Below are 15,557 nucleotides of genomic sequence, written 5' to 3'. Positions count from 1 at the left end.
TAAAGAAGTGGTTTGGGAGATGGGATGCATTACACTTGCTACATGATGCTTCAATTGACTCTCAAGTGAATGAAGCTTTTCTACAACGCCAATGTATTACGGCTTGGGAGAAATCCGGTGGGTCACGCTTCATACATTACACCACCTATATTGCCCCCAACTACAAAACCATGTTCTTCGCTGAGAGAGGAAACCGTACTCACACTTACATGCTTGAGCCTATTCCCTTGTCCGCGATACGCACTATCGCAGCAATTCGGCTTAGCTCCCATTTCCTTCGATGCGAGATAGGGCGTTGGGGCAATGGAGAAGAGTCAAATCGATTATGCACATTATGCTCACTGCAAGTTCAAGAGTCTGAGTACCACACACTACTAGAGTGCTCAGTTTTTTATCACATCCGAACTTGCTTCTCTCACATTTTCAGCCATAACTTAGACCTACACACTTTCCTCTCCCAGCCAAAGTGTGGGCTCTCCATTGCGACTCTCATCACTACAATTTTGGAGCATCGAGAGTCACTCATCAGCCATACACATACTACATCATATGTAACTTTGGTCCCATAGGTCATATTTGACCTCCGAGGACGATAATAAAATCTATCTATCTATCTCTCTCTCTCTCTCTCTCTCTCTCTCTCTCTCTCTCTCTCTTCTCCTACACTCATTGGTATGTGTTTGCCCTATTTCTCACCTCATTATCAAAGCAATGAAATTTGATAAATGGTCAAAAATAGTAGGTTTAGCATGTGTGTTTAGACAAGAAGAGCACATACATGGAGTGTGAGGAGGACTCAAGAAGTTCATAATCAAGAAAATGGAAAAGAAAATTTTGTTATGTATTAATGAATCAGCTAATTGATTGTTTGGAAGTTCAAAACCATAGAAATTATCAAGCACTTAACCGGTATATCCGTTGGGACTTCAATTTTCCTCCTTTTCCAATTTATCTAGTAACTTGATCACGTAGCCACATTGAATAAGGAACATTATTGGAAGGACAAGCAACCCTAAGAATTCTATGGCACATTGAGGATGGAAATGATTGGGTGGTTGTAATACCTCCACTTTAAATTAGACAGCTTGCTTTTGAGACCTTAAAAGTTTGCTCAATATTCTCTTTAGAATATAACATTAAGGTCAGCTATTTCTTTTAATTCAATAGATACATCAAACTTTCTCAGTGTCAGGATCCTGGGAGTATGATGATTTTCCATTGCATGTGGGTGGTAAGAAACAGTTCCTTCTTGATATGAAAGCCTTAATCTCATCAAATCAACTCTTTGGTAGCTTACTCTAACAATGTCACTACAAAACAAGATTGGTGAGACTAGTTAAAAACAAGTGTATCATCAATTTATGTGTGCTTCAAAAGCTCCATATGCATATCTTCAAAGTTATGTTGCCCTTCATCACATCACTAAGTGTGACAAAATTGAGATTGTTGCCGCTACTTGCCTGATCAAAATGAGAGATTCATAACACATTGTCAAACATAATTAAATCAAGACACAAAGGCAATTTAATGAGCATAAATATGAACTTAAAGAAAGTGGGTAAAAGATATAGCGATGCCATGGTATTGAGTTTCAGAATGGCCGATCCCACCCATATGGCTTCTGTATTACTTGTAGCTTTACATGAGAGCCTAAGTACAATCATCATAATTCATCTTACCAATTATGTGGCCTTCTTATCATGCCAACACAATGGCCTTTTGATGAGTCCTACAAGATGCCCTTTTTCTGACAAGATCCATAGATATTAGGAAAAATATGAACCCTCTAGGGGCCCTTTGGGATTAAGGTTAATTAGAGGCCAACCAATGAGAAGAGGGTGGTGGACACACTCTATGCCCTCAAAAATGTAGGGGGACAAAGTAGTCTTACACTTCTTAAATGGGCTCTTACCTAGTGAGAAGGTGGGGTGGGGTGGGGGGGGGATGAGTGGGTGGGTGGGCCATATGGAACCTCCAACTTCCCTCCTTTTTGATCCGGTTTTGAAAAAATCCCAAAAATTTGAAATTTTTCAAAACTCAAATTCATCTTCTTAAAACCCCCCTAAAACTATTTTATGGTCAAAAAAGCATTTTTTGACCTCAAAAAGTCAAAACGTGCACCCAAAGACCCTAAAATTCAAAATTTTAAAAAAACTTTTGAAAAAACTTTTTTTGCTATCCAGAGCTCCCCCAAAAGTAGTTCTTAGGCAAAAAGTGATTTTCTCTCTCTAGAACCCCCTTTTCCAACCCCTCCCTGGTTGCAACCATCACACTCATCTTCTACTCCAACACTCTCTCTCTCTACACCATCTCCATTGCTGCAGCAAGGAAGCTCCTTTCTCCTCCCCTACCACCTTCCATTGCCACACCAAGCAAATGTTATCCACCTTCTCCTCCCATTGCCACACCAAGCAAGGGTTATCCACCTTCTCATATCACTTTATCCTCTGTACATTGTAGCAACAAGCAAGGTCCTTCTCCTCCTCCTAGTTTTCTTTGCTCAACCATGGCCAACTCTACTTCGCAAAGGCGGCCAAAGGATGAGGTCACAGCACTTGCATGCCACAACACTAGAGGTGTAGATGATGAGTGGGTGCCACAAGAGTTCACCAAAGGTGCTTGGGTATACATGCAACCATCTGCTATTGGCCCTCATCGTGTGCGGAATCGTGCAAACTTGGATCTTCATTGGAAAGGAAAGCTCCTTGGCTTCAAGAATCAGAAAGACAAGGGGACCGTAGCCATTGTGCAACATGTTTTCTCAATGTCAACCATGCATTTGCAGCAACCACCTCGATTTCCAACACATTGTAAGTACATGTTTTGAGAATACAAAGCTAGGTGTGAAATCACAATGTAATGTTATTATGGATTCATACTTAAGATTTGTCATGCATTTATAGTCATATTTCCATCCACATTGGTGGAGGAGCAGCCACTACATAGTCTCTCTGGCAAATTCAATGCTATACATGCGGATATTGGAGCAATAATTTTCCCACATCTTTGTCCAACCAAACTGGTTCAAAGAAGGATTTTCTTTTATTCTCACTCCTATATTGTCCCTACTTCTACACAAGCGTTTGGAACGCTTGAACCCATCAAAGTAACTTCCTTATTAAGTATGGAGTGGCCGGTGCCAGATTTGTGGTCGGTAGCATCTTTCAAGCAAAAGATGATAATGGATGTCCAAAACTCTTTGAAATACTCTAAAGCTTTTAGGTCTGTGGGCTTGAGTTGGTGTTTGCCTATTCATTGTTTTGTGCACATTTTTAAAGAGTTTGGATTTGTGGAGACTACCACAATGCTTATATGTAAAGATGCGCATTACGAGGAATTAGGAAGGCTTTTAGAAGAGGACTGGGATTTTGTGGAGGGTATGCACAATGGGGACCGGTACCGTTGTAAGGTTGGAGTTTCAGGTATTGGAATGCGCTATTTGAAATCCTGCACCTCCTTGTACATACGATTTCACTATGATCGTTGGATTTGCAAGCTTGGAGTGTGGACTCCCTTATAGAGTGTAGACGGCGCTATTGCAAGCTTTGACATTGCAGTGAAGATGCCCAACGATGCTTTGGAGGCAGTCCAAGTGAACAAGCATTGGACTCTCATTAATGTTCGAGAACATTTGGTTATTATGGGTTTTGAGGCCCTTCAACAAGCACAATTTCGTTTACAAGGTCACAAGGTGAGAATCCTTCCACCACATTTTCAATACATCATGGTTTGTCGATCATTGGATGCTTATTGTAATGAATGTCCGCAGATTGGGAAGAGAATGGAAGACAAACTGAAGGTCGAGGAGGACTGGGGAATGGATGGAACTATGCTATCGATCTTATAACTTTGTAACTCTTGCAATGTTCAAACTGATCCCCACTGTAATCAACATGATTTGCTTCGGCAAATCATGCCTTTGAATATAATTTTTTACATTGGGATGAGAGATCATTTTTTGGTGAAAGTGCCTTTTTTTTTTAATGTCTTAAAAAAAGGGTCCATTATAAAAAGTGAGCCACCTAACTCATTCACTATTTTCACTTTTGCAACTCTTGAGCTCCTCCACTCTCTGTCTACACCCCAGGCTAGATATGGATGCTTCCACAGGCTCAGCATCTGCAGCCACATCCACCCCTTTGTAACGCTTCATCCTCTTCCTCGAGGACACCAAATACAAAGGGAAGTTGGACCTCCACACCTTTTTTACTCGTCTCCCTGACCTTGATTCCACAGTTGCCCTTCACATGGATGCATTTGCCGAGATTTTTGCGTTCATGGAGGAGCACATCATAAAATATTCTGTATCTATCCCCCCACATGTAGGGATTTGGGTGCCTTGCGATCTTTTGCGCTATATACACAAAGGTGATTGCCCATTCTCCAAGCGGTTGCAACGATTCCAAGAAATTGCAACCGATGCAGGCCATTACTTGGACGAGCAAGCCCCAAGGGTGTCAGCGCTCAAGAAGCGCAAGTTGGGGGTGGAGTACCTTTCTCGGCTCGCAACATTTATCTTCTTGGTGAGCGAGGAACCTAATTTGGAGGAACTTTGCTTACCACACCTTCAGGTTGGGTCCTTTATCAAGGACACCAAGGAGCAACAGGTTATCCCCATGAACCCTGCAGCGGAAGGAAAGGCACACCGGCTCGAGTACCCAAGGGGTCTTGAGGAACTGGTTGAGAAATCCATAGTTGCGGCTGGCCCTAGTGACACTCCAGTGCCACTAACACTGACGGATGTGGCTATCCCAGAGGTAGAAATCAGCCGCTTCTCCTCAGTGTTAGTGGATGGGGAGGAGTATGTGTTCCTGCATGATTTGAAGAAAGCATTTGGCCTGCGCATGGATGAATGCTTAAGCGTGTTGTGCAACAGCACCAAATGTCCCTTAGACAATACGCCAGATGTCCTAGAAAGCAAGCTCTTGCCAGATGGGGACTCTGTTGCTGACACTATTGCAGTTGTATGTGCGGAGGTCCTCGCAGCAGAGCAGTTGCACGTGGCTGATGAAGAATTCCAAGCCACGCAAGCCAAGGTTGAGGCTGCTAGGATGCCTATGCCATTATGCAACCTCCCATCTGATGATCCAAAGGTCGTATCTGTGGTGCATGGGAGCATTGACTTGGATGCAAAGGGCAACAGAGAGAAGAACGACAAGGAGCAGGAGGTAAACTGTATCCTAAATTTCATGTTACTATTTTATCCTTCATTGTCTTTTTTCTCAACCTTCATCTTCCAAGTATACATACCCAAAATTATCTTTGGTGTAATCTTGGAAATATTGTTTGTGCAGTGTCGCATGAAATGAATCCCCGGAGTCTCCTATCCAAGAATTAGACACATTGTCTAATGAGAGAATTAAAGCATCTTGCTCTACTTTACCTGCCACATTGGTCTTTGATGTTGGCTTGTTGTCTTGAGACTCCAGCTCCTTCTTCTTGGACCAACAATCCTTCTTGATGTGGCCCTTCTTGCCGCAGTTTCAACCTTCAAGAATTAAATTTGTGTGTGACTTGCTCCGTCTTGAGCGATCACGACCCTTTTGGTTTTTGAACCTCTCCTTCTATCTTCCCCTCGTTTTTGTTGACAATGTAGCACTTGATAATTCACTTGTGCTTCTCCTTTGTATTTCCTCGCTTAGGAGAACACACACAACATCATTAAACTTAAGAGTTTGTGGGTCAGAGACATAGTTACTTACAACCATTACAGTGCTATCCCAACTATCCGGTAGAGACGATAATATAAGGAGGCTCGCACTTCGTCGTCAAACTTGACCTTCACCGATGTAAGTTGACTTATGTTGGTGTTAAAGTCGTTTAGGTGTTCTGCAACTAAACCACTCTTTGCCATTTTTAGATTGAACAAGCGCTTCATGAGAAATACCTTATTGGATGCAGATGGTTTCTCGTAGAGGCCGTCAAGTGACTTCATCAAGTTCTCTGTGATCTTCATCTCTAAAACATTGAAGGACACCATTGATGCCAAGCTTAGCCGAATTTTTCCTAATGCCTTTTGGTAAGGACAATCCATGCATCATCTACCATCGTTGCGGGCTTCTTTGCAAGACTGCCTAGTAGAAAATAAAGGTCCTTCTGGTAGTGATAGTCTTCAATCTACATCTTTCAATGTTGGTAATTCTTGCCATTGAACTTCTCGATCTTGAGCTTACCTTCCTCCGTCATTACTTCCACTCAATTCAAGGAATCCTTTCCTTAAGATACTTTAGCTACAAGCAAACCTTGCTCTTATACCAATTGTTAGGAAATAAGGCGTAGCTAAGTAGATATTAGAGTAGTTTACTTAAGGGAAAGAGATAATTTTCACACATAAGAGATTATAGAAGAGAGAGAGAGAGAGAGCATTTATGATATATGTGGTTCACCCAATGTGGGCTACATCCACGGGAAAGCAGCCATTCAATGGCTATAGTACTTCAAACTAGAAGTAGGTTACGGAGGGATTATGCCATTAATAGAGCTCGTGCCTTGCTTCACTCTCACCACCTCATATGCACTTTGCTTCATCAACTTCACAATGCATTTTGTGTGTAGAAGAGGCCTCCTTTTATAGGCCAAAAGGGTTGCCCTCTCTCATGAGAGGCAGTCGTGTAGCTGCCCTTGTGTAGACAAGTCTGACTTGAATTCTCCCATGCGCCCATGTGTGGCCGCCCTTGAGAAGACGAGTCTACCTAGAAATCAGCCATCGGGCAAAGACTTCCGCCCAGCCTACCAGCCATTGACTTTTGACCAACCGACCGGCCGTTTTTTGATCACTTTTCGACCGTCGTCCAGCCATAATATTCTAGTGGAAAAGGGAATACTCCGACGAGTGAATTTTTGGTTTTTCGACGAGTGATTTTTCTTACGCACAATGGCTTCTCACAATGGGGGCCTTAAAAATGTGCATTTTTAAGACTAGAAGTTACAACGGATAAATCAGGCTCCATACTTAACACTGCTGACAAGATAGTGTGCCAAATTCCATGCATTTTTCTTAAAAGTTGCGTTCTTTTCAGTGCAGTTTATGCGGCATAGCCATTGTGCTCACGTATGATAGTGTGAGTTACTTCAAAGAGTATTTCCAACACGATTTTATACAAATTTTATGCTATGTATGCATATTTGAATACAGATTGAGCTTTTGATAGCTCAAAGGTGACAGTTTCATGAGTATACAGATATTTGGATGAGATGAAGTGTCAAAAGAGACACTCGTATGGGAGTGAGCTCAGTTTCCATGCTTATGGTGCATGTATGCCATAAGTGGATTTGTGATTGTGACGACCCACAACATTGTCTTGCTTCTCTTCATCGTGTTTGAAGAGTGTTTAGTCTTTCTGACTAGTGTATGATATATGTGGATGAGAGACTGAGTCTCTAGCTTATGTGCATCTCCTAGTTGGCTTACTTTATACTTCTATACTTTTTTTTGGTATGCCACTTTGATTGACTGAGTTGCATTTGAGATTCTACTGAAAACACAGGGGAAACTCTATCAAATTTTTCCCAAATTCTTGCCATACATTATATGTATTTGCAGTCTTATACTATGATGGTATATTGGTCAATTTACTCCCATTTTGACAATGATCGAGTATTTACTCTCATTTTGACAAATGTTTTCAGCTTAGACACGGACTTAGTGTTCTTGTATCCACTCTTGCAAGAGTGAGATCTATGGTATGCTTGTAGTGGCTACAAGTAGATTTTATCATATGCATTGTTTTCGATCGACGAACATTTTGATCGTAAGTCTACTGCATACAGTTTACAGGTAGTCACTAGCTACAGGTTCTACATGCCTACACATTTAGATTTACATAGTTATTGGATTCACAACATTATTTGTGGGATGATTTTTTTAATCATAGTGTTTGCTCACAACTTGCGTGTATGATTATGCGCTTTATGGTCACTTGAGAGCTATTTATCCCAGTTTTGAGTTGTTGATATTGTTTGTAATTGTATTATCACTTGGTGCTTGTTTATGTGCGGATTCTCCTTGATTTAGAGCAAACATTGGATGTTGCTTCTATACATCCCATGCTAAAGCTTAGTCAAACTACATACTGCATATAGCATTGAATTTGTGCAGTTTCATACTTAATTAGCATAGTGGTCAAGTGATCTCCCACTTTGACACATATGCATTTTTCTTCACTAATATGACATCCATTATGTGTGATAGATCATAGCCAACAGTGCCGATTCATGAGAGATGATGGTCTCGCTCTTGCCGATACATCCATTATTGGCATTGTGGTCACACAAGGCACATTAGATGTCAATGTTTCAGATGTATGAGGTAGCAATAGAGATGTATTCATGATGTAGAGATGGTTTTGACACACACTAGAGAGGTGGCTTGTATGTTAGTGACAGTGATCTCACATTTACCTCTCACGTTTCTCTTCCTTTTAAGTTTGAAAGAGACGACACTTACTCCCAATGGTGGGGATATATGAGTATGCAACATTCCACATCACATCATGTCATGAGTGGTTTATCACTTTTGCTAGTGGGAGCCTTGGTCGTGTGCATCTAGGTGTGGTTTAGAACTTTTTCTAGTGGGAGCCTCAGTCATGTGCATCTAGCTGACGAATCAACATATGACATAGAGGGTGCATGAGATGTATGATTGTCATTACCATGTGGTGCATCTTAAATGCTACAACATGTACATTATGTTCTCGAGATTGCATTGAGCTTGATCTCAATGAGATGCTTGAGAGATAGTGGGTGTCACAAGTACTTCTTTGAGAGCAATCTTTCAAGGTGAAATTGGGTCATTGAGTCATTGCGTGCGGAGCTAGGTCCTACATCATCTACCCATTGTAGGTTTATGAGGTGTGAGATGGCATAGTCTCACTGAGGGCTCTCACGTGTGAGGAACAAGAGACAAGACGTGTCTTATTCACGAGATGAGCTCTAGTATGCTCAAGAGAGAGAGCATGTAGTTGTGCATGACATGTCAGTAGAGTTTGTAGAGGCACACGGGGAGCAAGATTGCTCTTGTAAAACACATCAGGTGTTGTAAGAGTCTATGCAGAATAGAGGTAGAGCAGGTTTTCTCCCTAGAGACACAGAAAGAGATGACGGACATGGATTTCTTTGATATGCCCGTGCTAGATATTGATTAGGTGATGCTAGGACACATAGTTCCACCTATATGGATGATAGGGACGTAGCCATCCCAATGTCAGCAATGACACATTCATACGTGATGAGTAGTCCTGATGATGCGGTTTATGCACATAGCACTAAGGAGGCTTACAGCAAGCATTGCATAAATCTTGTCGACATTCTGGAATCTTATGTATGACCTACTAGTATCGGGGAGACCCCTAGCAGCTACAGTGGTTACAACAGGGATGCGGTTCATGCACATAGCACTAAGGAGGCTAGTATAGCCAGCGTTGCATAAATTTTGTCAATGTTTTGGAATCTTATGTAGTACAACCTACTAGTATCGAGGAGACCCCTAGCGGCTATAGTGGTTACAATAGGGATTTTCAGTTGAGCAATGACACTAGCATGATGCATTGTGGAGCTATGCATACAATGCATAGATATCTACAAGATTTGCATGCAAGATCTAGCATGGATACACACAATTGCCTATCACTAGAATCGATGTGTCTGCATGAAACTCAAGTGAGCGAGCCAGTGGGCATAGGTTGAGAGAGTACGACCTATTTTTTTGTTCATACTAATAGTTTAGCTAGTATGACCCACTTTTTGACACATTCGTCTTTAAGTGGCAGATTGTTGGGATGAAAGGCGGATGTGTCTTTGCCCCAGGCCGGACGTCCGTTGTCTGGCTACCCATTGATGCAACTAACCTTATTCTTTACATACATAGAAGAATAAGGAGTGAGCACCTTCTAGCCACTCTGCTCCACCCCACACAATGTCTTCCTCTTCTCCTTCTTCACCACATACGCACTCATCACGTACTCACAATGGGATCCATCAACCAATACAACTCCTGGGATTGGTTGCTTAAAATTTTATTTTGAAGTTTAGTTTATAGTCGTGCCAAATTGTGCTTAATGATTCATGGCTTTAGGAGAAACCTCAAGTTTTACCCTAACTTATACAAACAGTACCAATCTTGTACTCAAAGTTTACAAGCACCCAACATTTTACATATTGTAGGACTGAAAATACTTTCATTGATCCAAGAATGAGATCATCAATTCTTCTAATATATAATTTTCTTTCTCATATTGTTTCACAATTTTGGCAAGCAAGTTTATTATAGTATTCTCTCTCATGGCATGCAAGGAATCAAGTTATTTCATAAACATATCTCTATGGTCTATCTAGAATGGTGGATGTATATGCTACTACTATAATCCCCACATATGATATATTTTGATCAAAGGGGAGTTACAAGATCCATGTAAGCTCCAAGATGGATATGCCCTATTCTCATACAAGCTCATGTAACATCAATGTTGAGAGAGAACAATTTTCTCAAAGCCCAAGCCTCTCCTGCCATAGGGCATTGTAGTAATTCAACTTCATTTAATGCTATAAAGATAAGGTTGTTACTAGAAATCGCTAAGAACAAATACAAAAGGTTTTTCTAGTTCATAAAATACTCTTACATTTAGTAGATCATGCAAAACATTACCCTAAGATTATGTTCTAGTACATATAAAATATTAAACGTGCCAACCATGTTGAGGATACAAGTATTGATGTGATCTTTGAGTTTGATTTATAGGGGACCAAGGACACCATCTCAAAATTTGTGTGATTTTTGAGTTGGATTTGTTGTAAACAAGCATTGGTGCGATCTTTGAGTTTCTACCCCCCCCCCCCCCCCCCCCCCCCCCTTTCTTTCCTTCTGACACGTGGTGGCAGCTCCTCGCTCCGATAGTGTATCTTGCAGCCCTCGACCACACAACGAGAGAGAGAGAGAGAGAGAGAGAGAGAGAGAGAGAGAGAGAGAGAAGCATACCAAGGACACCATCTCAACATGGTTAAAAAAGTGTAAGTAATAAGTGAACACATGTGGGTTTTGGATTGTTGGCCCTTTAAGGTGAAAATTATAAACCCTTGGTAATTGTAGAGTTATAAGCCTACTATAGTATTGAAATAACTGATAGTACTTTGGAAAATGAATGTATGTGATCTACAACATGTTTGCCAAAGATAAATGACACCATATAAATGTTGCATAAAATTGCCAACTCTCCATTGAAGCATTGGAATCCTCTTGAGTCCAAGTTCACAACTCTTTGCAAAAGAGTATGTGTGTGATCATTTAGATGTAATTCTAAAGATAAAAAGACAACATATTACAAGGCACCAAGGTGTAAATATTGCTTAACACATTGTAAGTTTCTTAAAATTGAAATCAAAGAATGCTTGGTAACTCTAAGATGGTCTTTGAGCTGCTCATGTAATTTGCATCACTTGAAAAAGAAAGTGAGAGCTATCTTTCTTCGAGTTAAAAAAACTAGTGGATTAGTTTTTCAATTACCATTAACAAGAATCACTTGCAGACATTACCAAAATTTCCTTCTTGCAATTGGTTATTCGTTGAAATTTAGAGGCTAATATTTTTGTGAGTATAAAATCCCTTGTTCTTAGCTTAGCCTCTATCTAGTGGGCTTTGCTAGAATTTTCCACATGGATATTATTTTTGAGTCATTTACCCAAATTTAAATAACATACATTGAGCTTCAATACTGAATGAAAGTGCATTATAATCCATAAATTCACTTCTAACATTGGAAGCCCAAACCTGACTTCTATCATTTGAAGTCCCCTCCGCTAATGTAAAGGAGGAAGTGTGCCTTTTTATTATTATTTTAATCGGGGAGATAGCACCAAATCCCCTTGCACACTTCTTATAAATTATTCATCTAACAATCTTGTGTGTAAGTTCTCAATGTTACTCATTTGCTAATTTTTGATGTATTAGCTTTTACTATTTGTCTTGTAAGGAGAGTAACATAACAAACCAAGGAGGACAAGTGAGATCTATCTTAGATAGCTTGGAATTTTGACTAAGGGCACCTCAAGATTGTAAGGATTTTGTTCTCCTAAAAGGAAGGTGGCCTCTACAAAATGGGGTACTATCTTGGTAAGAACAATTATCTTCATATACTTTGTCTTGGGTAATAGGCTTTCTCATAAAATCTAATATCTAACCAACCCAAATGATTTTCTCATATTAAACTGATCATTTAATGTCGGAGAATAAATGGGAACAAGGGTTAGAATATAGACATGTACTCATGGATCTATCTCAACATGGGGCCAAGGTAAAAGGGCCCAAATGAGGGATGGTCTATCAAAGAGCAATGCTAGCTAATGGAGCTTAAAGACCTTAAGGTTAGCTTTATTAAAGACCTCCAAAGGTTAGTGTTGAAAATCCTTTGACCTTAGGCCAGCTAGGGCTGTGCTTGAGGTGGGAACCCGGCCCAAGCTTGAGGTGCTTGCTGACTAAGGTGCTCGAGGTGCTTCTCATGTTTGCTGACTAAGGTGCTTGTCGTACTTGAGGTGCTAGGGCTAAGCTTGAGGTGAGAACCTTCCCCAAGCTTGAGGGGTTCAAGGTGTTCCAAAAAGTCAACAAGATCCCTACTCAAGGGGGGATGAGCCCTCGTTGTAGGAGCTAGAGAGGGAACACACACACACCCTCACACAAGTCAAGCCTTGCCTAATGAAGCAACAGGGACACATGTCAAGTTCCTCTCCATGTTGCCCTCATAAGGTGCCTAAAGCCTATTGGTTGGCCTCTCAAGGGGTCCAATAATAATTTAGCTAATTTAATTAATTGTGTACAAATTTATCAAGTCCTCTCTCTCAAAGGGGAAAGGGGTACACTTGTCCCAAGGCTAGCATGCTTGCTTGATATGCACTCTACATGTGATTGGCTAGTCTTGACGGGGTCCAATGAGCTTCCACCATGAGAGGGGGTTGACCCAAGCAGGATGGGGCTAGCTTGGGGGGTATACTCTCCCACTCTCTCTCTCTCTCTCTCTCTCTCTCTCTCTCTCTCTCTCTCTCACTCTCTCTCATTGTGTGAAGTGCAAGTGCAAGAGCTCCATGTCCTTCTCCAAGCTTGTAGAGAAGGTGAGAGCCTGCATCAACACTCCTGGCTATGGAATGCAAATCCAACCACGAGCCATGCTTCAATGCTTAAAGCTTGCCATCTTCTTCATCTTCATTACTATGCTATTATGCTATGCTAAGCAAGAAGAGTGCGAGGAACTATTTATTTCTCCTATGTATGTTTCTTCTTCCTCTTCCCTATCCTCATTCCCCACTAGCTCCCTCCACCTTTGAAGGTGTTTGAGGCCTTAGGACTGAGGCCGGGGGGGATGGTTAATGCTTTTACAAATATTATGTTATGCTTATGATGCATAAAGATTTCCATCTTCATGGAATCACCTAGGTCACATGGAACACAAAGACTTTATTGTACCAAGTCTCTCTTGATGGGAGAATCTATAATACAAAAGCCAATTGGAGGGGGACCAGCTCCACATAAATCAGGTCCTCAACTGCTTTCAAGTTCTCTAACTCCCTCTCTCTCTCTCTCTCTCTCTCTCTCTCTCTCTCTCTCTCTCTCTCTCTTAAAGTATTAATAGTTCATGCCAAGTTAATTAAGTAAAATGGTTATGTTGCTATCGCTAATTAAGTTCACCCTCTATGTTCTCAAAAGTAGTCTCACAAAAATGCTCACTCTAATTCTCTTAATTCCGCTATTCTCAAAGTTCATAGGCCATTTCCATTACATTGGTAGCAGAGCTATTGGTTTCTCTTTTCTTGCTTAAGAAGGGAGGTCCTTAATTTGTCCATGAAGGGTTGGACCTGTTCATTGCAATAGGGTAAGTGGGACAGGGATCTATTATCTTGGTTGAGAAGGACTTAGTTCGAGGTACACTGTTGGGAACTATAGTCTTAATAATGGAGTCTCTCGGGGGTTGCCTTTGGCTTAACCATTATTGAGCTATGAGCAAGCTCAACAAGAACCATAATCAACCGAGCAATGTTAAACCCTCTCCACTATTCTTTGCAATCAACAGTGTCTAAACCACGGGTGCTGCTTGAGAACTCATTTTCAAAGGTAAAGAATAGAGACTAAGGTTTTTGAGGGTACCAAAGCACAAAGTAATTCTATACATAAATTTAATTAGCATGGCTGACAATAACCAAGAGAGTGGAATGAACATTGATAACTTTGATTGTGCACATGAAGGTGCTAATGATGATGCCCCCATGTTTGTTAATTATCTTGTAAGTAGGTTGCATCAAGCTATGGCCAACCCTGCTTTGCAACTCAAAGTTACCCAACAACTTCGTGCTTATGGGATTTCCCTTCCTCTCCAAGAGGAAAGAGAGCTTAGGAGGCCTCTTTATGAGACTCCCAAAAGAAGACTCTCTCCCATAAGAGAGGAGGAATCCAAAGAACGAGAAAGAAGCGAATCCCTAAGTTCCCCCGAAGATGTGGCTTCACAAAGACAACGGTCTAGACGATCGCTAACTCCTCCCAAGAGGGAACGGTCAACCCATAGTCCTTCTCCTTGTCACTCCAAAAGGGAAGAGAGGAAACAAAGGAAGAAAAAGGCAAGAAAGAGGTCACTCACCTCTCCTTCTTCTTCACCTTCCTCTCCTTCCGAAAAAAGAAATACCTATTCTCTTAGAGAATATAAGAGGAGAGGACATTGCAAATCTTCCTGTGCATGGCGAAGGTCCCAAAAGCTCAAGAAGTTCAAAGAGGGAGGAAAGAGTATCTCTTTTCTCACCTATGATGGCACCTTTGGTGCTACCAACAAAGTATTGGCCTTCATCCAACAATTTGATGCAGCCTTTGGAGATGAGGGTTTCACGGAGTCCTTCAAGCTATGTCGTGTAGCTATGCACTTCCAGAAATCTGCTCGTCAATGGTGGGCTAGCCTTTGTGGCAACAACAAAGCCCCAAAGACATGGAAAAGTCTACAAGTTTACATCATGAAGTAATTCCTTGCAAGCGATGCAGAGGACAAAGTGCTTATCAAATGGCGGAGTTTGAAGTTGCTCTCCAACAAGTCTATCCACAAATATGTGCACAAGTTTTTTTACATCTCAAGGCTACTATCTTTCAAAAGATAGACTTCACCGAGCAAAAGCAACAATTCTATGCAAGATTACCTGAAGAAATGGTCGAGTGCATCAACTCTCAACGGCCTGGTTCTATCAACAAAGTAATCCACCACACTATGGTTGCTTCCCGCATCAATTTCCAACAAGGGGCTAGAAGGAATGCCAAGCCCATGGAAAGCAAAGACAAAAGTGATGCAAACGCCCCAAGGCAATTCCAACAACAACAACAACAATAATGGGTCCAAGGAGAAGGAAGTTTACAAAGGCAAAAATAAACTCTCTCTTGAAGAGCTTAAAGCTTTTCGTAAGGACCACAAATGTTTTAAGTGTAGAGAGTAAGGACATGGCTATAGTTCTTGCCCCAAAAGAAATGCCCTCAATGAGACTCCTAGAGCTTCAACGATAGAATCTCCAAAAGAGGGTTCTTATTGCAAAGGATCACCTCTCTC

Source organism: Adiantum capillus-veneris, chromosome 27 (assembly GCF_014529385.1).
Source record: "Adiantum capillus-veneris isolate H3 chromosome 27, ASM1452938v2, whole genome shotgun sequence".
Taxonomy (NCBI): Eukaryota; Viridiplantae; Streptophyta; class Polypodiopsida; order Polypodiales; family Pteridaceae; genus Adiantum; species Adiantum capillus-veneris.
The sequence above is the reverse complement of the archived record's forward strand: the minus strand, read 5'-3'. Positions refer to the sequence as shown.